Source organism: Amborella trichopoda, chromosome 9 (assembly GCF_054954075.1).
Source record: "Amborella trichopoda isolate Santa Cruz 75 chromosome 9, AtrichopodaSantaCruz75HAP2 v2.0, whole genome shotgun sequence".
NCBI lineage: Eukaryota > Viridiplantae > Streptophyta > Magnoliopsida > Amborellales > Amborellaceae > Amborella > Amborella trichopoda.
This window is the reverse complement of record NC_142344.1, coordinates 29,675,183-29,699,271: the sequence shown is the minus strand read 5'-3', so window position 1 is coordinate 29,699,271 and position 24,089 is coordinate 29,675,183. Positions and strand designations below refer to the sequence as shown.

At 38.1% G+C, this 24,089-nt stretch overlaps 2 pseudogenes across 1 annotated transcript; one reads left to right on the top strand and one right to left on the bottom strand.

The window, feature by feature from the left end:
• Window positions 1-1,016: 1,016 nt before the first annotated feature.
• LOC18428517 (histone-binding protein MSI1-like) lies at window positions 1,017-22,888 on the bottom strand (annotated as a pseudogene). The gene is made up of 5 exons (XR_016041552.1): window positions 22,466-22,888; window positions 19,871-20,190; window positions 19,300-19,452; window positions 13,532-13,656; window positions 1,017-1,822 (listed from the first exon to the last, which is right to left on the bottom strand). The product of XR_016041552.1 is annotated as a histone-binding protein MSI1-like (transcript).
• On the top strand, window positions 4,204-4,955 carry LOC148780479 (large ribosomal subunit protein uL2 pseudogene; annotated as a pseudogene).
• Window positions 22,889-24,089: the final 1,201 nt, after the last annotated feature.

Here is a 24,089-nt window from a genome sequence, read left to right as displayed (position 1 = left end):
TCAAAGACTGCAATTGTTAGGTTGGATCTGTAGTAGCAAAAGTTTTGTTAGCTAGAGAATGGGAACTTCATGGTGTTATGTTGCCAGGGACAAGAGAAGAATACGGGAAAGTAACGGGGTTAGTTTTCAGAAGAGCGCCAGTGGAATTGGTTTTGAGTCACCACTGAAAGAGTTCCAAGTAGGCATTATCCTTGGTAGAAGAGCCACTTGAAAAGTCCATGAAATAAGGTGTTTTTTGACACCGTTTGAAAGAAGGTTCAAGTGTTAACTTTCCTAGTAATTATAACATCAAGTGCAACTCCTCATTTGATGCTTTCTTTTTCTTTTCTTTTTTCCCAATATTTTGCTAGCCAGTTTAACAACGCAACATTTTGTGCCAAACCGGCATAGAGAGAACATGAAACCATGGGTTAAAATAAGGGCATTTAAGTCAAAAAAAATCTTATTTTTTGCTTGAGGGTGGGCGCATAAAAGAAAGTGTTTTGAGTTAACAATTTGGCATCAAAAGTATTGTTTAAAAAGTCCAATTTCAGAGGTATCTATAATTTCACTTCCTATTTCAATAACTGATGGTCACGGTGGGGGATCCAACATTTTACCCAAAATAACACGTAAGGGACTTGACTGGGAATCCGTCATTATGTTAAACTTCCTATTCATATTTAAAATGTATTCTTGATGAGCTGCCTAATTGTTTCGCATCACCGGCAAAATAATGCATGCTAGTTTTCATATTCTTTTGCAATTTGTTCACAATGTCACCTTAAAACTTGTATTTATGCACAAGTCTTGAAAATTAAATAACAAATCCTGTTTGAATTGCGCTCTGAAAATCACGTTTGCATTGCGCTCTGAAAATATTGCTGAATATTTTTTTGGAGTTCTACGATCTCCACTCGATTGAAGGTAATGAATCCCTCTTAGCAACAAAGAAAGAAAGAAAACTTCAAATCTCCGTCAGGATGCATTTGGCATAGACAGTCAAGGGGGATATTTCAAGAGCCAAAACCAAAACAGAGACCGAAAGGTGCGACTAAGTTTAATGCTTCATGCGAACACTTCCATATGCAAGTACATGAGTGCAAACTACGGATTGACTGGGTTTACCACCTCTAGTCCAAATGAGGAACTCACAAATATTCTGCATATGAGCAACTATGGTTGCGCACAAGCAAGCAGATATATGTTTTTAACTGAAAACTTTCCAAGCATGATGAAATGTAAGTCAGCTTCCTTGGTTTTTCTAGAAATTTCCATATTTCAAACCTTTGACGTTCCCCATCCAAACCAGGATGTATACTACTAAGCCGAGGCTGATGGAACATGTGACAGGTCCTACCCACCAGTTGCACGTGCTTCAGCTCATTCTCCTTTTCTATATGGACCGTAATTAACAAAATGAAAGCTAAGCCACAAAATGACAAAAAAAAAGAAAAGGAAGTTTTGAATAGAGCTACAACACCAATAATCAACAGAAAAATGCCCACAAGGCAGCTGAAATTCAAAGAGCAGGGTCTCTCATCCAAACAGGCCTCGTGGAGATATGTGAACCCAAGGAACAGGACCTGGCTATAGAATTTCTAGACTTCCCAAAGAGGCGGGCTAGGGATATAAATCAGCATGCACATCCTCACCATCATTAGTAATATGGTCAGCCATCTGCCATATCTGAATAATGTTATCTGCCGCTACGCTTGCAATGACCCAATCATGATGGGGATTCCATGAGAAGTCAGATATCTTGTCTGTGTGACCTCCATGAACAAATAGCAATTCAGGTGGTCCATCTTCAGCATCTTCAGCAGCCTGCTCCTCTCCAATCCTGAAAATGATAACCGGCAGTTTATCAAAGTGCAGAACTATCAATAATCATAAAATCAATATTATACTACAAATGATGTGAAAAAACTATACGAGAAATGGTCCTGTTGGAAGATAATGAAACAAAATAGAGTATTCTAGGTACCAGTGGAAGTTTGCTCTAATTTCAGATGGCAATGGTCCAAATCAAGGAATACAATCAACCCAGTGATCACATACAAACAACTTGATCCTGTCGGAAAAGATTGGCCCTTAATTTAGAAATAAGTTGAATTCAGTCAAGGAATTAGACGAGATGGCTGCAACAGTAAAGTAAGGGACAGTCTCGGTGGGGCATATCAGCCATTGCTCCAACCAGACACCTAAAAGAATGGGTGTGGAAAGAGTCACACTTTATATACAATCCAAACAGTCCCTAGAAATATTGTGGATAAACACTCTACAACCAGGGGCTAATGAATGCCAGGTTAACTGTAAAATTCAAAGATTGATTGACTATGGGAGATGGATTTTCTTGTTTACCAGGTACCATCTAGCTCAGTACCCTCACCATCCAAAAGCCAGAAAGTTTAATGCACATGCGAACTAGCTAATGTCCATTTTTTAATAATACATGGCCTTAGGGAAAATTGTAGTATCAACATAGAATACCATGGTTTCTAAGACAACCAACTGTAGAGCCTTTAGCAAGCCCGACCACAAACTATATCCAATTAGAGTAATAAGGTAGGACCAGTGAGGAGATGAAGGATAAACTGATTGAATCCGGAACAACATTCCATGTAATCATATTTGTATCTTAGTAAAGTTAAATGTTGCCAGAACCTAACCACGAGCTTCAAATCTTAAAACATCCCAAGTATTAAAGGGCATATTTATTTCATGAGAATTAATAGGAATTTTTGCTGCAAGAAATGTCTCACCGTACAAATTCATCAGAATACCGATTTTTCAATCACAGGGAACAACTAGCAAGAAATCCACCCTGGTGTGGCTTTACATTCGTATTAGTCGAGAAGGACCAATCCTGACCCATAGAAAGGTCAATTAATTCATGGCACATCGTGAGCTCAGAAATGCGTGAAACAAGGAGGAACTTCAGAGCCTCACTTCTTGACAATTTGATTACATTAAAGTCACACATAAAAATCCAAAGATCAATCAAATACTTGAGCAAAATTAAAAAAACCGCTCATCATAACAGTAATAGCAGCCGTACAAAGGAAAAACCCTCCTGCACATCATATAAAGGTAATGGGCAGGGGTGTTAAACACGGTTTGTACTAAAAACAATGATCGTTATTCCTTTACAACAGCCATTATATAATGGCATAAAGCCCATTTTAATGGGTTTTTAATAGTAATGAGACATGAAAGCAACAGCCCTAGAGAAAAAATAACAGCCTTCATAAAGCAAAAAACCCTTTTTGTACATAAAATGAAAAGAGATGTTTTTTAGAACAGATATTTCATGCATTTTTTTAAGTCATTGAACAACCCAGCTTTCAAATTTTGACATGCAGCATCCCCACCCCAATGTGACTGTTTTAGAGGGGCAACAGATCAAATTGTCCTCTCTTGTAGGTCCAATTTCTTCTATTCCTGTTTACCTGTAGCATTTGGTGATCTTGACCCCTAACATATGCGTTGTAAAGAGGGCATTCCCACCAGAGGGATTCTCGAGCCTTTCATGATCCCAACCACTATGCTCTCTCTCTCTCTCTCTCTCATCTGAGTAACCCTTTGTGCTCCCTCTCTCTCTCTCCATTAGTGTACTGAGACTCAGATTCAGATTCGGCTGAGTCTAGAGCGAGTTCGAGGACCTCCGAGCAACCTGTACACCCATGGCGAGTGCTCCATGTACTCGCCCGAGATTCAACAACTCGGCCAAGCTGAGGCAAGTTGCACCTCATCGCTCTCTCTCTCTCTCTCCTCTTTTCTCTCTCTAAAATGAGGCCAAACCCCCCTTTCATCTCGCCAGAAGCCAGGTACTTTTTCTTTTTCGTTGTTCAGAGCTGAACTTGAGGAATGAGAAGACTCATTGATGTGATCATTGGAAACCCAGCTAACACTTTAGAAGGAGACCCCTGTTATCAACTTCGCACAAAATCCTTTAACGAATCAATTGCCCAGGGAGTTCATCATGCTTAGGTAGAGGGAAAGAGTTAGTGCCCAGGATTCTCTTTCATGCTTGGATAGAGGTAGACACTAGGGAGAAGAGAGGGGATAAAAGGGGCATATTTGAGGTTTTATATCTCTCCATTCTAGAGAGAGAAAATGCCGATGAGATTACCACTCTCCACTCCACAGAGAGTAAACGTGAAACCCTAATTTCACATAATTTTGCACTTAATCCTCCCACTCAAAACCTCAATCCAAGCCATGAGTTATGTGACTGGTGCTCAAAGCACTGGAGCTGGTTTGGTGTGCAAGGCTGGCACCAGGACTTGCCAGGTTTGGAGGCCTGGTTATGGATAGAGAAATGGATACTTAAAAAGGTGTGGTCACTAATGAAATTCATGATCCAGGTCCTGAAGACCCTCTTAGCAAAGTCACATTTAGGCATCCAATGTCTGTACAAGCTTCAAAAGGAGCTCCTTGTTGCACCAGAGGGCATGTACAAGCATCAGTTTGTTTATTGATGAAAAAAAAGTGAAGGTAATGGCAGCAACTATACTGCTGTTGAAAGTGATATTAGAGGGCATGGTGGTATGTAATGTGGAGCAAAATGTTGGAGATTGAGGGGTGGGGGCTTCAGGAAATATACACGATCATTATCAGTCATGACCTTGGTAATGGGGATACAAGGATCAAGCATCAAGCATCACTCCAGCACAATGAAGGTGGTTTCAAGTGGGTGCAAGGCCATTATAAAGCAAGTAGCAGGAGAGAGGACAGAAATACCATTTTAAAGGCAGACAAAACATAGTAGCATACCACAGAGTGACGAGGAGTCATCAACTGAAGGCCAGAGGTGTGGCTGTGAACCCAGTTGAACACTGTGGTAGCCATCAACACATAGGTCATGCAAGCACAATGAAAAGAGATGCAAATGCACCTTCGGGTCAGAAGGTTGGGCTCATTGCTGCTAGGAGGACTGCATGGATTTGAAGGCTGGCTGCTGGTTTGAAGTTGCAGAGAGAGAGAGAGAGAGAGAGAGAGAGAGAGAGAGAGTTTTAATTTCTTCTGTAAATTCATGACTTGCAGTAAGAAAAATTATGTGGTTTGAGAGAGGAGGGGGGGAGGGGGAAAGAGAGAGAGAGAGAGAAGAGTTTTAAATCTTTATGTGACCTAAGAGCATTTTTTGGATCTTATTTACCCTGCAAATTCAGGAACTAGTGACAATGATTCTAGAGATATAGAAAGAGGCATAGAGTCTAGAAAAAAAAAAAAGGAAAGAGGGGCAATTTGGTCAAATTGCCCCTCTAAAACAATGACATAGGGGTGAGGATACCCTACGTCAAAATGTAATAGCTAGGATATCCAATGTCTCAAGAAAAAAAAAAAATTAAATATCTTTTCTTTTAAAAAAGCCCAAAAACTTAAGTAAATATATCAAGTATATATTACCTCATTTTCTTCATTTTTTTGCAATTTCTGTTTTCTAATTTCTCCTTTTTTCTGTTTTTATCCACTTTGCTACTTTTTTCCTGTTTCTTTGGAGAAACACTCTTTTTCATTTATAACGGTTGTTACCTTCATAAAACAGAACTGAACCAGCCAAGTTCTTTTACTTGAATTTGCCCTAAAGTGTATTTAAACATAAATTGGGGGCCATACATAATACATTGCTAAGAGGAACCACTAAGCAAAGCCAAACAAACAGTCTAAACTTAAGGGAAACAGAGAACCTCTAGGTAAAAGCATCTTAACTTCATCGAACGATTGCCTAAAATAACAAGAAGCATTCAAACAATCCCATGTTTACTTCGAAATCCATTGCTCAGGGTGGAGTCCTAAATGAGAATTGTCCCAATTTCAGGTGTCCCAGCCAGCAATATCAATATTCTACAAAAACGTTTAGGTTCCATTTCTCTTATTGCCGTGAGCCCTTGAAATTCAATGAGTAATCATCATTTTAACTAGAAGCTGTGAGCATACCAGGAGACCTAAAGACCAATGCTACTTCACCAAGCACTCATGGGAATCTCTCAGAAATAAGCAAGAAACCATATTCTAAATCACCCTTGATCCTCTGCCTCTCCCTAATCCCCGACCACTTCAGTGTCCCCTACCTCGGTCCCTTTCACTTTCAAAACTAAGTAAGAACTATAGAAACACAATTAAGAAGCAATCCTTTTCCCAGTCCTTAAGCAGAATAATCAGCTCAAGCACCTGCACCTGTTTACCCTGAGACCAAGCTGATCAGCATGATTCAAACTATTATCTTCTTTCGAAGAGGGCCTGGACTCCAAGGAGAGGGGATCCATGAGCCCCTCCCAATAACCAATGGATTCTGCAGCAAACTCTATCAAAAAGCACCTAACAGATGAACTATATAACAGCCCATCCAATTTTTAAATTTAATTTCAAAAACCCTATATTTAATTTCATCTAGAAAGGACAATTCCAATTTTGCCCCCCTCCTAAAATTAAGTGCTTCTTAAGAAACCATTTGTTTGGGCTGAAATGTATATTTGCTCCTTTGCAATACCTTCGCTCAGATCCTAACTCTGGGGACATGACTGACTCTACCTAGCAACCATCATCAAAAAAAAAAAACAAAACATTCAGCACATACTTTGGAACTTTATGACAAAAAATCAAGCCATAGAATTGCACACAGACCATTTAAATTCAGAGTTTTAGGTACTCAAAAACTGTCTTCTTTTTATGGGAAATTAATAAAAAAAAAGCACTCACGATGAGGAGAAACTTCCTCATACTCACCACAACCCTAGTGTGTGATTTTTTTATCAAATATCAAAGTGTGCGTCGAAGTACTGTTTTTTCCCAAAGTGATCGCTAGGTTGAGTAGGTCATGTCGCCAAAATTGTTGCGGTCCATGGCCTTGCCACTAAGTTTTTTATTTCAGCTCATGCATTGTCATGTATGTTTAGGTAGTCATTTTTTTGGGATCCCATGAGTGTGGCTATACTTGGGGCGGGTGAGACGAATCATAAGAGCGATGAGTACTGCTTCCAAGGATGAAAGAGGCCATTGGAGAAATTTCCATGGATGAAACGAGCCATGAGAGTGCTTTTACTCATGCTTTTATGTTTTCAAACATTCTCAGTTTGAGTAGGAGTGTTGCTTTCACATAGATGAAACAGAACATTTAAGTTTACACTATGATGCAGGGAAAGATGGATGCAGGGAAGATGGAAAGAAATAAATCATCATCATCATCATCATCATCAAAGCCTTTCCCCAACTAGTTGGGCGCAGCTACACGAATCCTGGTCCACCATTCTGCTCTATTACAGGTCATGCCGTCATTAAGGCCATAAGTCCCCATATCTTTTCTCAGTATTGCCAACCATGTTCTTCTAGACCTATCCCTTGCCATTTTTGAGATGGAAATAAATAAATAAAATAAAAATATTAATTAAGGGATTAGAGAATATACCCTCTCTTAAGGTTTGCAACGAAGTCCACTCCAAAAATCTCTTCACAAGATCAAACAACAATTTCTTTACTAAAAAATAACCAAGCTCTCAAAAAGGGACAGCCTTCCCCTTTAAAAACAATTGAAAGAAATAATTAAAAAAATATGATAAAGAAAAAAAACCAACAAAAACCCCATTTCCCACAACTTTTTTTTATCTCCTCTCTTTAATTCTGAAGGATTTCTCTTAAAATCTCATACAAATCTCTCTCTCTCTCTCTCTCTCTCTCTCTCTCTCTCTCTCTCTCTCAATCCAATGTGACGCCCCATAAAAACCTCTACATCTTCCTCTCTTAATCTTCACCTAAATCTCTCCCTTGTCGCATATTTGAAACCAAGTCTAACATATCCTAACCAACCCAACCATGCTAATCCCTATTTATATCGTAAGCCCTAGCCGCCTCCTCTGACGTCTCAAAAGTTCCCAACCATACCCTTATGGCCCTATGAGGGTCTCGCAACTCGGCTGCCCATTTCCCCATGGCCTCTGTTTCATTCCCCTGTACTTCCTCTTCTTACTTGAGCTCGAAGCTGCAAAATCACACAGTTCCGTCAAGGTCAAGAAAGAGAGAACCAATCAATGTTTGAGAGGGAGGTAGATGTTAAAGAATGAGGTTGAAGAGGATCACTTGCCTTGTGGACTTGGGTCCGTTGGGGGTTCTACTAGTGAGGAGGAACTCCCACTGTAGGTCTCAGAGAGGATGAGAGAGGTGAGAGATGGAGTTTTCATAAAGAGAGCGAGAGAGATACGGAGTTTTCATATAGAGAGAGAGATACATGGAGTTTTCATAAAGAGAGAGGAGAGATACAGAGTTTTGAGAGAGAGAGATGGAGTCATTTTACAAAATGTCTAGGTCAATAATGTACGGTCAAAAGGGGTAGAAAGATAGAAAAGATAGAGACTTTATACCGCAAGAACTAGTTTAAAGTCTTGGGTCTCTTGAGAAATGGAAGCCAAAAATAGGGGGTACAAAGGTATTTTCCCTATTTAATATTTCGGTTGAATTATTGGGAGTGTGCATACATAAAGATTGTTCCATAATTAGAATTATGTGCATTTTTTTTAAAAAAAAATTTGGTTTTATTTTTTTTCCTAATATTTTTCTCAAATATTTCTATAATTCTACATTTTGTGATTTTCATATATTTTCTCATTTTTATTCAATTTGTACTGTATTTTCCTCTTTTAATTATCTTATGACTGGTCTGACCGATGAACTAATCCAAACCAGCTAGTTCAACAGAACTAGTGCCCTCACCAGGTCTTCCACCGGTCCACTCTTAACAACATTGACTTCAAGTACACCATCAACGGCAATGGACCATGAAATCAAGATTCTCAAGATGGTGAAGTAATGTCATTCGTCAATGAGTACAGGCCACAGTTTGATAGCTTAGATTGCAGTTCTCATAACAATGCAGCATTGTATGATTAGATTCTCCAAACACTGCAGAGATAACATGAGTAACAATTGCATAACAAGAGGCTCAGTTGTTGGGTGGAGCCAAGAGAAGGTTATGTCAACTTGTGGCATTAAAAGTTGAGAAGGAATATCCATAAATAAATAAGGAAGTTACGCCTATGTACTCCACTTCTGAACGTAGCATAGTATAACGAAGAATATTGTGAATTTTCATAACAATGATCCTCACAAATTCAAGAAGGTATAAGATGGACTACGAGTGGCCGTAATCCCACAAATGAGGTGTGGAGTATAACAAGTTCGCTAAAAGAGGGGGAGGGGGCACCATTACCAAATTCTTTAAAAACATAACACCAAATTCTTTAAAAACATAACAGACTCTGTCAAGATCACTAAAATGTTGACTGAGCTGAAGCAACATGATTGGATTACTAGGCTGAGCTGAATATCATGTATATGCTTAGAATTATTTGAATTTTGAGCACCTTTTTTTTATTGCAAGTTAGGAGGGTAAAGCTGGGTTCAGTTAAGGGTAGGGGAAGTGGCATTGATTTTCATGGTGGTCAATGTAATGAATGTTGTGAGGTTCAATATTGACGAGTTTCAATCCATGTAGCCATGGTTCCAATGGGTCAGTGTTTAGGGTTCCAAGTTAGACATTCAAGGTGAGCCATAAGTCAATGTATTGAGGGTCTCTAGGTTAATAGAGAGTTCCGATGCATGGGGACTTGGATGAATGCATACTGATTTGGTTGTGTAATTGGTACTTGAGCAGTCTCTTTGATGTAATTCGAGAGAAATTGACTCATTAATGAAATGAAATTATCTTTCTCTTGCGTGGTGTTGGAGCTACCTGAAAGTGTGTTGGAAGACCTCTACGTAGTGTAGTGGTGCAACGCTTTATTGTATCGTGGTATGGTGAGGGCCGGAAAGACCTTTGTTCCATTCCCTTCTTAACGAGGATCAAGAAATATTTTTCCTTGTTCGATCACCCAGCATGATTGACAAGTTGTTCTTGCACAATCAACCACGGACCTTCCCTTTCTAACGCCCGTTTTTGCATCATTTGAGATCAAAGCTGAAGTTGTGGGATTCATCGATCTGATGGCCGGTAGTGGAAGCGGACATGGTTGTATTATGGAACCTATGACCTGGATAGGATGGCTGAAAAGTTGAATAACCTAGAGGAGTCCATGACCTTGCTTATGTGCACTCAGTTGGCTGAAAAGGTGGACTACCTATAGGAGTCAGTAGCCTTGCTGATGCGTGAATGGAGATCAGAATAGGCATGCCTCGGTCAAGATAAGGTCTATGGTGATGGGACCGACACACTTGTTTGGTGAGCAACATGACTTGGAGACTGAGAGGATGTCGGACAGATCAGATTATAGTTGGAAATGCTTGTGATTCCGAATCATTTTAGGAGTAGGAATAGCGCAATCGTGAGTGTCGGATGATTACTGTCGTCGGAATCATCATCAATACAATACAAATCACCTGTGACATGATTCCCACCATATTGGAATCGCGATCCAATAAAATAGGGATTGTGTTTCCTATCTTGCTGGAATGGGTATCTCAACAATTTCGAATCAAGTTTCCTGCCTTTCTGGAATCGCATATCAATCCACTTCAATCTATGCCATCCAAAATCATGATCTTTGATAAAATAAGAATCGTGGTTCCTATTTTGTTGGAATCGATGCCCCATCAATTGGAATTGAGTTTCCTACCTTTAAGGAATCACACACCAATCCACTCGTGACCATGCCAAAAGTTCAAAGCGAGAAAAGATTTAAAGTTTAATATTATTTATAAGATTGAATTCTGGACTCCATACATTGAGTACTATTACCCAGAGCTCGACAGCCCTCCCCCAAAAATGCACTCGATGTATGGAGTGCTATGTGTCTAACTAATTCACAAGACATGTAACAACAATATTCCAACATACAAAAGTCCAAAGGTCATCCTTTGACTAACTTCCACACATATGTGAATAACTTATTATTTTCATTACAATACATGATTGATAAAATTAATTATTAGACAAAGAAGATCAATGTCATATGTGTTTCTCATGCTTATTTTAAGGATGAAACAAGGAACTATGTCTTCTAACTAGAAAGAGTCTTTGAGATATGGACCTCGAGCTCTTACAGTACTGTATGCTTCGGGGGTCTATCGATAGTAAGAAACCAAACCAATATTCGAATGTGTCTTTCATGCATCTTTTGATAACGAAGGAAAGATATGCATCTTCTAGCTCGAAAACGAGTCCTTATGATGTGGACCTCAAGCTCCTAGAGAGCCACATGCTTCAACGCCTTATTGAAAAACCCTTTCAACATCAGGGTCTATTAGAAGTGAGAAACAATTTGTAATTTTGTGAGGAGGGTGATGAACTGGTTAAGTACTTATCATTGATACACTTGGGCTCAAGTTGAAAATTGGAGGTTCTGGTTGACACTTACCACAAAAGAAATTACTATCATACTTAAAAAAACAATACATCGAAATTTGTATTTGAATTTTGATTCCGTGTTATTAGAACTTCGACTCCATGTCGATCAAAACATTTTATGGTGCACATATGAACCCTACATTTTGAAACTGTGGGTCTAGCTTCCAAAACAAATTGATTCGCTATTCCTAAAAATTGGGATCAAGGTCTCATAAATGTTGAATCCTGGTGTTGTGTGCCTATGAATCAAAAATTTTGTGAGATGGAATCTAGATTCCCAACTCCCAAGAATCACAATTCAAAGGATCGAGATTTGAGAAAATTGGACTCCTGATTCCTATATTCCAAGAAATGTGATTCATCTTAAGAAATGGGGAATCCTGATTCTGAACCAAAATCATGACCTCCATACAGGATTCGCGTTATGATAGATCACATTTTGTGTCTAATCCAGTGAAGCTGAGATGCACAAAGGCCTCAATATAGATACGGATCATATTGGCTTGAACATGTATCTGGTGAGGCGTAGACGCAAACAGGGGTAACATTGTCATTACAAAATTTAAATTTAAGTTTACAGATCATTTTAGTCATTATATGAACATGTAATGTCTTTGAACATTGAATTATAATATATAAGAGGTGTGTTGGGTCTTGAGAGGGTTAATTCCACATGATTTTTAGAAATTGAAAGAGTAAAAAGCTTAGGCTTTGGAATCCTAGCTTGGGGTGTGGAGAAGAGCCTTAGGTTTCTTGAATTGTGCTTGTGTTTGGCTTTGTTTCTTGCTGATTTTATTGCTCCCTTATATTTTCTTACATCAGACAGCTGCAAAGAATTTGGATGATTTGGCCATCGTTTGGAGCCTATTTACGATCTGTGCGGTACCTATGAGGTGCGGATCCAACAACTTCATGTTGATTTGGGATCCTATCGTTAGTGTTGGTGATTTGGCCAGCTCAAAAGGTGTGGGGATGGTTTATTTTTGTATTTTAAGGTAGAGTTTGATAACTAGAACTTTCAGCAGCTAGCATTGAAATTTCCAAGTCATTGTAGCAGCTCTCAACTAGGAACTGCGACAAGAGAGGTAGCTCGCAATCAACAAAAATGCGAGCGGCTTTGGAGGGGGGGGGTAAAAAAGAAAAAGAAACACTCATGGGAGCTCACCCATTACCCTATTCCCTTTTGGAATGAAGGCCTATTTTGTACATTGTTGAATGAATTTTTATATTTTATTTTTTCTAAAACTCATATTTAAATGAAATTTGGGTGATACGGGCTCCTCATTGGAGCTGTTAAAATGGGCTCCACATTGGGGTGTATTTTGGTCATTTTGAATTGGCACCCCATGGGGCCGGGGGGAAGGGGAAGAGGGGGAGAGCGAGAGAGAGAGGGAGAGAGAGACCCTAAGTGTGAGAACTAGAGAGAAATCAAGGCCAGGATGCATAAGAGAGAAACAAGAGAGAGAGAGAGAGAGAGAGGCATGATTTCTCCATACCCCTGTCTGAATTTTCTTCCGAAGCAAGGAAAGGAAGAGGACTTTGCCTTCAAAGATTGGCGACCATTGATCCAGGAAAACCATGTGGGGTGTAAGAAGTCCTAAGAAGTGATCCTAGGCAAATTTCAGGTTTGTAGTTGATACAAGTATTTTCCATTTCTTTGAGCCTAGTTTTGTGAAGATGGCAGTAAGCCTTTCCTTGGGAATTCCTTTTGTATCATTCTTCTTCTATATTGTGCTGATTTCATTGTTGAAAGAAAGGGCAAAAACTGCCAATGTGGGAACATGGTAAGCCAAAATACTAGAAGTGCTGAATTTTTTTTCAAAATCCCTATTACCATTGCTCACAGTTTTAAAATATGAAATCCCTACATCTGTGAAAAATTGAGACCCCATAGGGAGCCCAACATGTGTCTCTTCATTGTGCACTTATTTTCAACAATAGACACCAAAAATGCTAAAGTTACAAAAACTTTGAAACAATTCTACAGCAGCTAACCCATAAAGATATAAGTTCCATAAAAGTCCATCATTTTACAGAAAGATTACATAAAATTTGTATTTCAGCCATAGTGTAAGAACTCAACTCCCAAAATGCAGTTCATAGAATCTCAAGACAAATAGATGCCATAATATATATTCACACATGAAACACATACGTTATTTAACAAGTCTGCTGCAAAGAAGATTAGATCAAAACAGGATGGAAGATACATACGTGTGACTCAAGAAAGTATGTAAAGTTGAAGACAACTTTCGAAGGTCAAACAAGTTTATTGTTTTGTCTGCAGACCCTGTAACCAGAATCCATTCATTGAATGGACTGAATGAGAGACAGTTGATCTGGAAAGAGAACACCACAAAAGGCAACTAAATTACAATGATCATCACTTGGCAGGGAACATTTCAAACAAAAATCTCAATAATAGCATAACTCTAAATATTCAAAGCATTTTGAAAGTGATGTTTACATGAAACATTGAAAAACTATGCAAGAAATAGGAAAGAAAAACAAAATAATACTATCATGATTATAATAGTGGAGTCATAGTCATTGGAAGCAAGAGTGGGAATGGGAATGGGAACAAGAGAGCAAGGGCAAAAGATCAGCGATTGTGTGTGATATATATATATATATATATATATATATATATATATATGGAAAAGTCTTCCCAACACCTATAGACGAAAATGAACAGTGACTTCGCTTACCCTCATCACCATCCAAAGTTCATCGCACGGTCACGATTGTCTAGTAATGTTTCATTCTTCATTTTTTTTCTACAAATCGTAATGACCTGAAATTTGGAGCGTGTGTACATCTTAGTGAAGAGCACCTAATAAAAATATAAAAAAAAAATAATTCGCATAAAAAAAATTGACCAAAATACCCCTGAAACTTTTCTGGGGTGTTTTGGTTAATGTTTTTCATGTAAAATAGGTTTTAGATATTTTTCGTAGATTTCAATATTTTTTATGAACACAGGCTCCAAATTTCAAGTCACTCTGATTTGTAGAAAAAAAAATGAAAAATGAAACACTACCAGACAATCGTGACTGTGCGATGACTTTTTTACGGTGATGAGGGTAGGCGAAAACACTGTTGATTTTCGCCTATAGGCGTTATATAGTATCTTCTTATATATATATATATATATATATATATATATAGTTTTAAACAATCCAATTAAGGCGCATCTCCAAATTTTATCATAACATGTAATTTTGGTGTAACTTTAGGACCAGATGATATCCGGTACTGGTTTGGAAGTGCATGGGGGAGATTGACATTGATTGGCTGACAAAATTATTCAACAAGGTGCTGAGAACAAAGAAAACGCCAGACAAATGGAGAAAAACTACTGTGGTACCTACTTACAAGAACAAAGGAGACATACAGAATTGTGCGAACTATCGAGGGATCAAGCTTATACGCCACACTATGAAGCTCTAAGACAGAGTGATTGAGCAACAACTAAGGCATGAAACGAATGTATCTGAAAACCAATTTGGTTTTATGCTAGGAAGGTCAATGACCGAGGCTATTTTCCTACTTAGGCAACTAATTGAGAAGTTTAGGTGAACAAAAAAGACCGCCACATGGTCTCTATTGACCTAAAAAAAGCTTATGATAAAGTACCTCGAGATTTGATTTGGAGGGTGTTGGAAAAGAAAGGAGTCTCCAGACATTACATCGACTTGGTGAGAGATATGTACGATGGAGTGTTAACTAGTGTGCGAATAACTAGTGGAGAGATGTGAGTTTTCAATGACAATAGGTCTACATCAAGGGTCAGCATTGAGCCCGTACCTCTTTGTCTTAGTTAGGCACCTGCAGAATGAGGTACCATAGTGCATGTTGTTCGCAGATAACATAATTTTGATCGATGAGACCCGAAACGGCATCAACACAAAGTTAAAACTTTGAAATGATGCTCCAGAATCCAAAGGTTTTAAAATTATCCAGACTAAGGCAGAGTATATGGAATGCAAGTTTAGTAGTAATAGGAATAGAGACGAGGAAGTAGTTAAGATTGACAGCCAAGAAGTACAAAAAGACCGCACATTCGATACCTTGCATCGATAATCCAGGTAAATTGAGAGATTGAGGAAGATGTCGCACATAGAATTAGAACTAGATGAGCGAAATGGAGATGTGTAACTGGAATTTTATGTGATCGTCGTATACCAATGCAGCTAAAGGATAAGTTCTATAGAACAATTGTGAGACCAGCTTTGATTTATGGGGTAGAATATTGCACAGACAAAACAATATACACATAAAATGAGTGTAGCGGAGATGAGGATGTTGAGATGGATGAGTGGCAAGACAAGAAGGGAGATAATCCTAAATGAAACCATTCGAGAAAGTTTAGGTGTGGCACCAATAGGCGATAAGATGAGAGAGAGTAGACTTAGGTGGGCTGGCCATGTGTGGCGTCGACCCAGTACAACACCTGTTAGAAAGTGCGAGTTAGTTCAAGTGGAAGGATTGAAAAGGACAAGGGGTAGGTCCAAAAGGATGGTTGGAAGCAGTCGAAAAAGATATGGTGACTTATGGCCTCACTAAGGGTAGGACCTTAAATAGAGCAGAATGGCAGAGCACCTCAATATTTTTTTCTATGCATTCACCTATTTTTTTAGATTTATTAGAATATTTTTATATCTATTGACCGCATCGCGGTGATGCACCCTCATCTAGACCACATCGAGACCCCAACGCATCATGTCGCATCTCGCATTTTAAAACATTGGCATTTGGACATCACATCTATGCACATATATGCATGTGACACCTCAAGTGAAACCTAAGGTTCTAGGAGGCCCGCTTAAGCAGTTGGCGGCGCCCTACACCCCCTTGGGTGCCTAGGACGCCAAGCATTTTTGGAAACTTAACATTCAAAATGAAGCCAAAAACAATATCAAACAATCCACCAAATATTCAAAAACAAACCCCAATTACTTTTCAAAATCTTTGGAAGAATGATTTATTTTTTTTAATTTGAATTGCCTTTAGAGCCATGAAAGTATGGCTCTAGGGTTATATAAACCACCCCAACCCCCACCCCGCCCAACAAACAAAAAAATCCGTGCCCTTCCTTTTCGAGGAGGAATACAATTTTGCCAATGCACGTGGGCAAAATTCCACCCATGAGAAGGCGCTTGTGCGAATGCGTCACCTCTGATGCGATGTGCCCATATATGCAATCGATCGGCCACATAACACATCTCAAATTTCAGCATGCGCAGGTGGCAGCGATGCACCAAGGCTGCACAACAATATATGGGTCCGCATTTGATAACAGGGCATATTTGTAAAGAAAATCATGAGGAAATGGGGCAATTCAGATTCTGTTTTTGGTGGGGGGGGGGGGGGCGGGCGGGGGGGTTTGAGTTGGTGGTGGCCAAGCTAACACGATAATTTCTCTATAATGTATTAAAGCATGTCATTTTTATCTATTTGAGGACATACTCATCCATTCTTCTAAACTACCCAAATATATAGAATGAGAAAAATCCAAATTCAATCAAAACACTCAAACATTACCCAACATTTGAACGCACTCAAATAATAAATAAGTACACAAAAAAAAACCAGATATCGTATTAATAAATTCTCTTCTAGGGGTATACCCAGTGATATATTCTTGAGAGGTTTTGAAAATTTTGGGTTACTTGTAAATTATTTGAGAAAAAAAATAAAATTAAAAAAAGGAACAGTACACGTTTTAATTTAACAAGGAATTTCAAAACAGAAATATATAACTCTAGGCACCTGAAAAATAAGAAAAAGGCAAGAGAAAAATAATGAATCTAAGATAAAATGAAACACATACAAAATCAAAAATTTCTGAGAGAGATAAAATGCAAAATAGAATAATTACACAAAAAAAACGCAAAACAGAAAAGTAAAGCAAACAAAATGGCAAACACAAACAAATTCCATGTTATGATAGTTAAAGCCTTTTCCCAACTAATTGGGGGTAGCTACACAAATCATGGTCCACCATTCTACTATACTAAGGGCCATATCCTCAAAGAGGCCATAAGTCCCCATATTTTTTCTCATTACTTCAAACCATGTCCTTTTGGTCCTATCCCTTGCCCTTTTCGAGCCTTCTACTTGAACTAACTCGCACCTTTTAACAGGTGTTGTACTGGGTATGCGCCATACATGACCAACACACCTAAGTCTACTCTCTCTCATCTTTTCATAAGTGAGGAGTCTTAAATCTAGGGAAAACTTATGTACGTACTAAATTTAAGTATGGTAACTTTGAGGAGGTCCAAAATTTACCAATTGTCCTATGTTCCAAATATTGGACCGTTACTTTTTTCGCCTTTCCTATGTTCCAAATATTGGACCACTTTTTTATTTTATGCTTTTTTTTTAAGTGTAGAGACCGGTTTGAGATCTGGAACCTCAGACTGCTTGGCTTCTGTGAAGATTGTACAAGTTGAGTAGTTCGAGGCATAGAACCTTAAACTAATCCCCGGACTGTGAATTTCACAGTCCAGGTACCGGTCCAAGGTCCCTTGACTTTAAATGTAATAGTCCAAAGACCGGTCCTAGGTTCCAAACCTAGGACCGCTTGGCTTGCACAATCTTCACAAAAGCCAAGTTGTTTGAGGATCCAGAACTCAGACCAATCCTTGGACTTAAAAAAAAATCTAAAAAATAAAAAAGCAGTTTGATGCTAGGAACATAAGACTGAGGGGCAAAATTGGGGGAGGAAAAAAAGAGCATGGTCGTGGATGTCCATGTAAAATTTACAATAATCTCCGTGTAATTTCTTATTTTGTTTATGGTACAGAGGTAGTTTGTCCTCAATCTAATGATACCTAACAAAATAAAATACCACAATAACTTGATAACAAGATAATAAGGTTTATACCATCCATTAGTCGAAAATCATAATTTAAGCTTGATTGATTTTAGGCACTAAAGTATTGAGTTCAGATCAATTTAATTATTTTATATTTTATTTTATTTTTTAGCAGACTAGAAGGTCAGTTTATTAGACAGAAGGCCACGACCTGGGTTAGCTGCCATTACCTAAAGATGATTACTATGAAGTTCATCAAATTTTAAATTCCTCACAAGCAACAAATAGCAGATATAGCCACATATAAAATAACGGTGAATATTAATTTCCATTTTCAAGCAAATATTTGTTAAAAAGAACTTATGTTTTCATCGTGACAGAAATTCTTAGTTGAGGCAGTAAACCAAGTGTCCTCTATTCCAACTTAAATTCATTCCAACAGAAAAATCAATTCTCACATTCTATCTTCATGTGTATGTTCTCTACATGGTCTATCATACCATTACCCATCTTTACTATAAATCAATAACTGACAATTAGGTCCTCCAAACCTACTTCGCAGGGGAAGTCTCTTTAAAGTGGCAAATCATTTATGTAGAAAATTCAAAAGATTGAGTTCCATATCTCAGTATGTAGAATTGATGTTTTCAGCAAGCAAAAATCTAATTCCAGCACGGCAATAGTTTATTATTATATATGTCATTTATTATAAGAAGAACTGCTAGCAAACAAATAAACTCATCTCATACAATTACATAACTACATAATTAGTTCGAACCCAATAAACACAAAATCATCAAAAGATGGTGATATCTGTGTCATTCAATCCACAGTCACAGTCCTTGTTTCTTTCCATCTCTACCATTTAGATTGGTCATTGAGCTTTTCAACAAGATCAGATATTTTGGTGGGATCATATGTATGTCAAATGCTAACTCTTTCCCACTCTAAATAAAAACCAAAACATTTCCACATGGAAAAACAAGGTTAGCAGGCATAACCATATTTTTGCTCTACGTTAGGATTTAGGAAACAAGTGAACACTTTAATTTTGGAATCTGACCCACTAGAACAACATAAATAATAGATTATCCCACAAAAGTTAGCTATATGGATGAACAAATAATAGTTGTCATAGCCTAACCGTAGATCTCCTCACCTCAGCCTGATGTGCAAGAATGGACTGCAGAGGCGTTTTGGGTAGAGAAGAGCGCAAGTCCCAGATGTTTAACGAACAATCTTCTCCTACAGATCCAAATAGATATTCATGCTTTACGTGCCAAGAAAGATCTCCAACCACGCCCTCATGAACCTGAAATAACATTTTCTTCATAATGCTGCATGTCTAGATATATATACAAACTGCTTCCTTTTGCATGGGGAACAGAAGTGCTTCACGACTTCAGCAAATTCAGGAAAAGTCTTTGGTTTGGTTTTATTTTATACTAACAAAGAAATAACAAAATTTTCAATATAAACAAATATACATAAGTAGTACATTTAAAAAAATCCAAATTTTTACAAAAATATCTTCAAAATTTCAAAACATTGAGGTTATTTTAATGGTGTTTCCCAATTTTTTCAAAATATCAACAATATTTTTTAAACAACCAAGGTGATACAGCATAGGTGCAAACTCTAGCCATTAGCAATTGAAACAGTTAAGATCATATACCATTCACAAACAGTGGGTTATAATCCACGATACTTCTGGAAAACATGATTCTTACATTGTACATTTCTTTCGCCTCAACCACCTGCTGCTGTGGCATAGTAGAGATATCCCACAAGCAAATAAGGGAATCATCAGAACCACTCAACAGGTAACCCTCCTTAGGAGGGTTCCAAGACAACCCATATGCTTCCATGGTATGACCTCTCAACCGTAAATCAGGACTGCACGAGGAGGAGTTCTAGAAGAATGCTTGCCATAGTCAAAGACAAAAACATCAGAATGAATTGTTTTGGTGGCAATAATGCGAGAATTTTGGGGCATATACCAAGCCCGATTAACTTCACCAGCATGACATATTTCTTTTTCTATCAAAACCTGCAACCAAAGCACAAAGTTTTGTATCTTTAAGAATTCATATAACAAAAAGACAATCAGCCAACCATTCTCAAAAAACAAAACAATAGTCAGCCAATACAGAAATAATGAGAAGAAGCATATGCTGAACCACTTTGTCTATGATTAGTCACATACGAGAACCCAATTTTTTTGTGATTTATAGCATGTTCATATGAGCAAACGACCATGACATATTCAAAATATTCCAATTTTCGAACCATTTTTTTATCCCCAAGCTACTTTGTCAGCACACATCTGATTCAAAGATGCAAATGGCTTCAAGAAAGATACTGAAAAAATGCCTGCAATGGTGATTGCCATGTAATCAAGTAAGGAAAGCAGGGTAAATTTCATTTCCATAAACAAGTGGTAAGAAACCGAATAACAAATACGAGCTATATTTGGTTGCAAGTAAAATCATAGAAGCTAGAATTACCCTCTAAGATATAGACTCCAGCCTCCTCTAGTGGGAGACACATGTATTGTATGCAAGGGGGAACCAAAGCTCTGTCTTTAAGGATGCAAGGACCACTTCTTGTGGTCCTATACAGACTATTCATTATTTTTGTATGGGTATGCATGGTATTCAATTTGACAAGATAGGAATAGAAACAAAGATTTGCATCATACGAGGCTTAAGATGTATCTCATTTATGGATATGCCATTTACAAATACACCTTAATCTAATATATTTAAATTTTGCCTTGTACCATCATCAGGAAAACCCATGTCCCCTTACATGCTCCTCTTTCCTGCAATATGGTTCCTTGCTCGCTCACTCACCAAATCAGACTCCACCAAACCTTTGCCCATCCAACCATGTATACCAAAATCACCCTCAGTTATGCTCCAAATATTCTCGGCTAGTCCACACTAGAAAGATTGAGGCCTCCATCCAGTTCATTAACCCATCATCCAAATAGTATTGTTTCCACCAATCTGTCTCTTTGTCACTTGGTAGATTTCAATAGACAAACAATCCAAGACCTGTTTATAAAAGCAGGAAGCAGATACAAGAAAGCCCGCTTGTCCCGAACTATTTCCATCGACTGCTTGCCTAAGAAGGGAATCTCAGATTTATAGGCAATTTCAAGCACACATGCAGGAACGAGGGAGCATGCGCTGTGTGCACACAGACGCATGCACGGTCGCACGCACACACGTATGTGCATATATGTGTGTGTTTATATATGCATTCTAACTCTTATTTTGCATAAGGGTCCGTTTTTGGGGTACCCATGGCCACACCAAGATCGGTGCAGCCATGCATTAAAATCATTTTCTTTCATTATTTGAGGATCCAAAAGTGGTTGTAAACATCTGCAAACAATCTCCATCACAAAATAAAATGCAAAATAAAAAAGGATTTCAACCTCATAAGATGTTCCACATCATATCAATCAACTGTCCATACAAATGGGTGGTTTTAATCAGATTTTGAGACTTCAGCAGAGATCAAGCAGTGTTAAGGGTTCCAAACCCCTTTTCTAAGGAAATTGATCTTGAAGTATTAAGAGAATGACTCCCAATTGTTCTATGGGTCCTCCAACATCCAAAAAACATGGCAACTGAGGGGCACCTTTGGTGTAAACAACGGGGCACCAAAACATTTTCGTATACGATGATGTAGATAATAACTGTCTTTCCTTTTCACATATAAACTACTTCATTCTGTATTAATATCATGACTATGTTTCTTTTTAAAACATAAATTATACCTTCTTTGTATTGATATCATGACTTGCAGAGCATATACATACATTATCAATGTAGCCTCTTAGTTATCGTTATACTATTTATGCATATTGTTTTCATTTCTATCTCAAAGTTTTTTAAGTAACATTCAAACACAGATGCTACAAATTCACACATTATCATCTAAGAGAAACATGTTTGAGTCCTGCTCAAACACCCTGGAGCAATATGATCAGAGAGGGTCTCATACAAACCAACTATTTATTTCAAGGACGGACCATACCACTAAATGAGCCTGTTCCTATCCAACCTAAAATGCAGAAGATACTAGCAGTGATTGTCACAATGACCGCCGAGGCTCAAAATTCATCCAAAGCTATTCACTTAGTTCGGGGAATAGAAAAAACATAACAGAAAACATGAGATCGAAGGAAGTTCTTGGGGGATGATTATTGCAAAGGATAATCATAAAACAGCACAAACTTCTAATAGAGCGGAAGGTAAGGGTTAATCAAATAATGGATATGAAAATAAGGAAAATAAGCATGTAAAATGTACCTTGGGAATGGAGAGGGAGGTTGCGGTTTGTTTTGGAGGGAGGTGAGCGTGGGCGATGTGAGGGAGTTGGGCTCGCTGCAGGAGGTGTGGGTGCCGAGGATTAGGGGGAAGACGGCATCGTCGTCATGGCCATTGGGAGGAAGCCATTGCACGGTTAGCGAGGGCCAGTCGAGGGCATGGCAGAGGACCATGTCGTAAAGGAGGGAGCTGTTCTTCTTCCAAATCTTGAACTCCTCCTCCTCCTCTTCCTCCTCCTCCGCCTCTGCCTCCCACGTCGATGATCCATCTTCTTTCGCAGCCATCTGCTCTCTCTCTCTCCACCACTCTGAACTCTCTACAGTCTCCACCTCTTATGTAATCTCATTCGTTCGAGCTTCAAACTTCCCTCCCTCTCCCCCTCTCTCTCTCCCCCCTCTCTCTCTATCATCGAGACTGCACTCTCCCGGTTCGTCTCGCGTGGTATTTTTGCTAGAGTACACCACGAGGAAAAAGTCTGGACTATGGAGCACCTATACTGTGTTCCCTTATAGCATAGAAATATTTGGAAGAATTTCTTTGAATACGAAAATTTGGGAATGATGAGTTAATTGACGATTAGCTTCAAAAATAAATTTATAATTTGAGTTTCTAATAAGAAAAATTAGGTAAATATTTGTTATAGTTTTTGTTATTATCAAAATACCGAATACTTTTCATTATTACTCATATATACGTTTTTTTGGGATTTTAGAACAATTTAAAAAAAAAAAAAAAAACGAAATGACCCATTTTCAATTTTTCAAAAACGGAAATCAGGCCAATTTCGATTTTTGAAAATTTTAAATTTTTGGTTTTCTCTCTTGAGGGTCCTCTGCATATTCTCTCTCTACCTATCTCTCACTACCAATGGGAAATTTTACTTTTGAGATGCCCTTCTTAGTGGAAAGAAGCACTAAAGGAAAAATTGCAGAGAGAGAATAAAAAAGGGAAATTATTAGATGTATACTTTAATTTTAGGTTAATTGAAAAAAAAAAAAAACCTCAACATTCATAAACTTCGTCTACACTCTTTATTCTCATTTTCAACTTTTTTTTTTATCTATCAAAATAACATTTACGTTAGTCATATTACTGTAATATATTTTGTATTTTATGTGGTGTTTCAAATTCCGTAATAAATTGAAGTAATATTACGGTACTTTAAGTTTCGTAAAATCTAACCATACTATACGACATTTTTATTACCGTAAGAAGTTGAATTTGTATTACTGTCACAAACTCACCCCCGACCCCTTTACCGTATGCGATGAAGGTGACCGAGTGCGGGATTTGTGATCCTAATGGTAGTGTTTGTCACTCAGGTCGGAGTGGACTCAACGTTTTTATCTCGATGATCAAAGCAAACCATGAAATAAGTCAATTGAAAATTCCAAGTACAGATGAATAATTAGAAACTTGGAAAAATCCATACATCAATAAAAGGCACTACATAACATTCCTTCCAAAATATTACAATTGAGTCTAGGGCACCAAGGCCCATTAGTACATATTTCCCAAAATAAACAAGATTCAGGGTTAACTGCCCAACCACATACAAGATCTGAACTTCTTCTTCACCGAATATGGCTTTGGCCCCCAGCTGCAA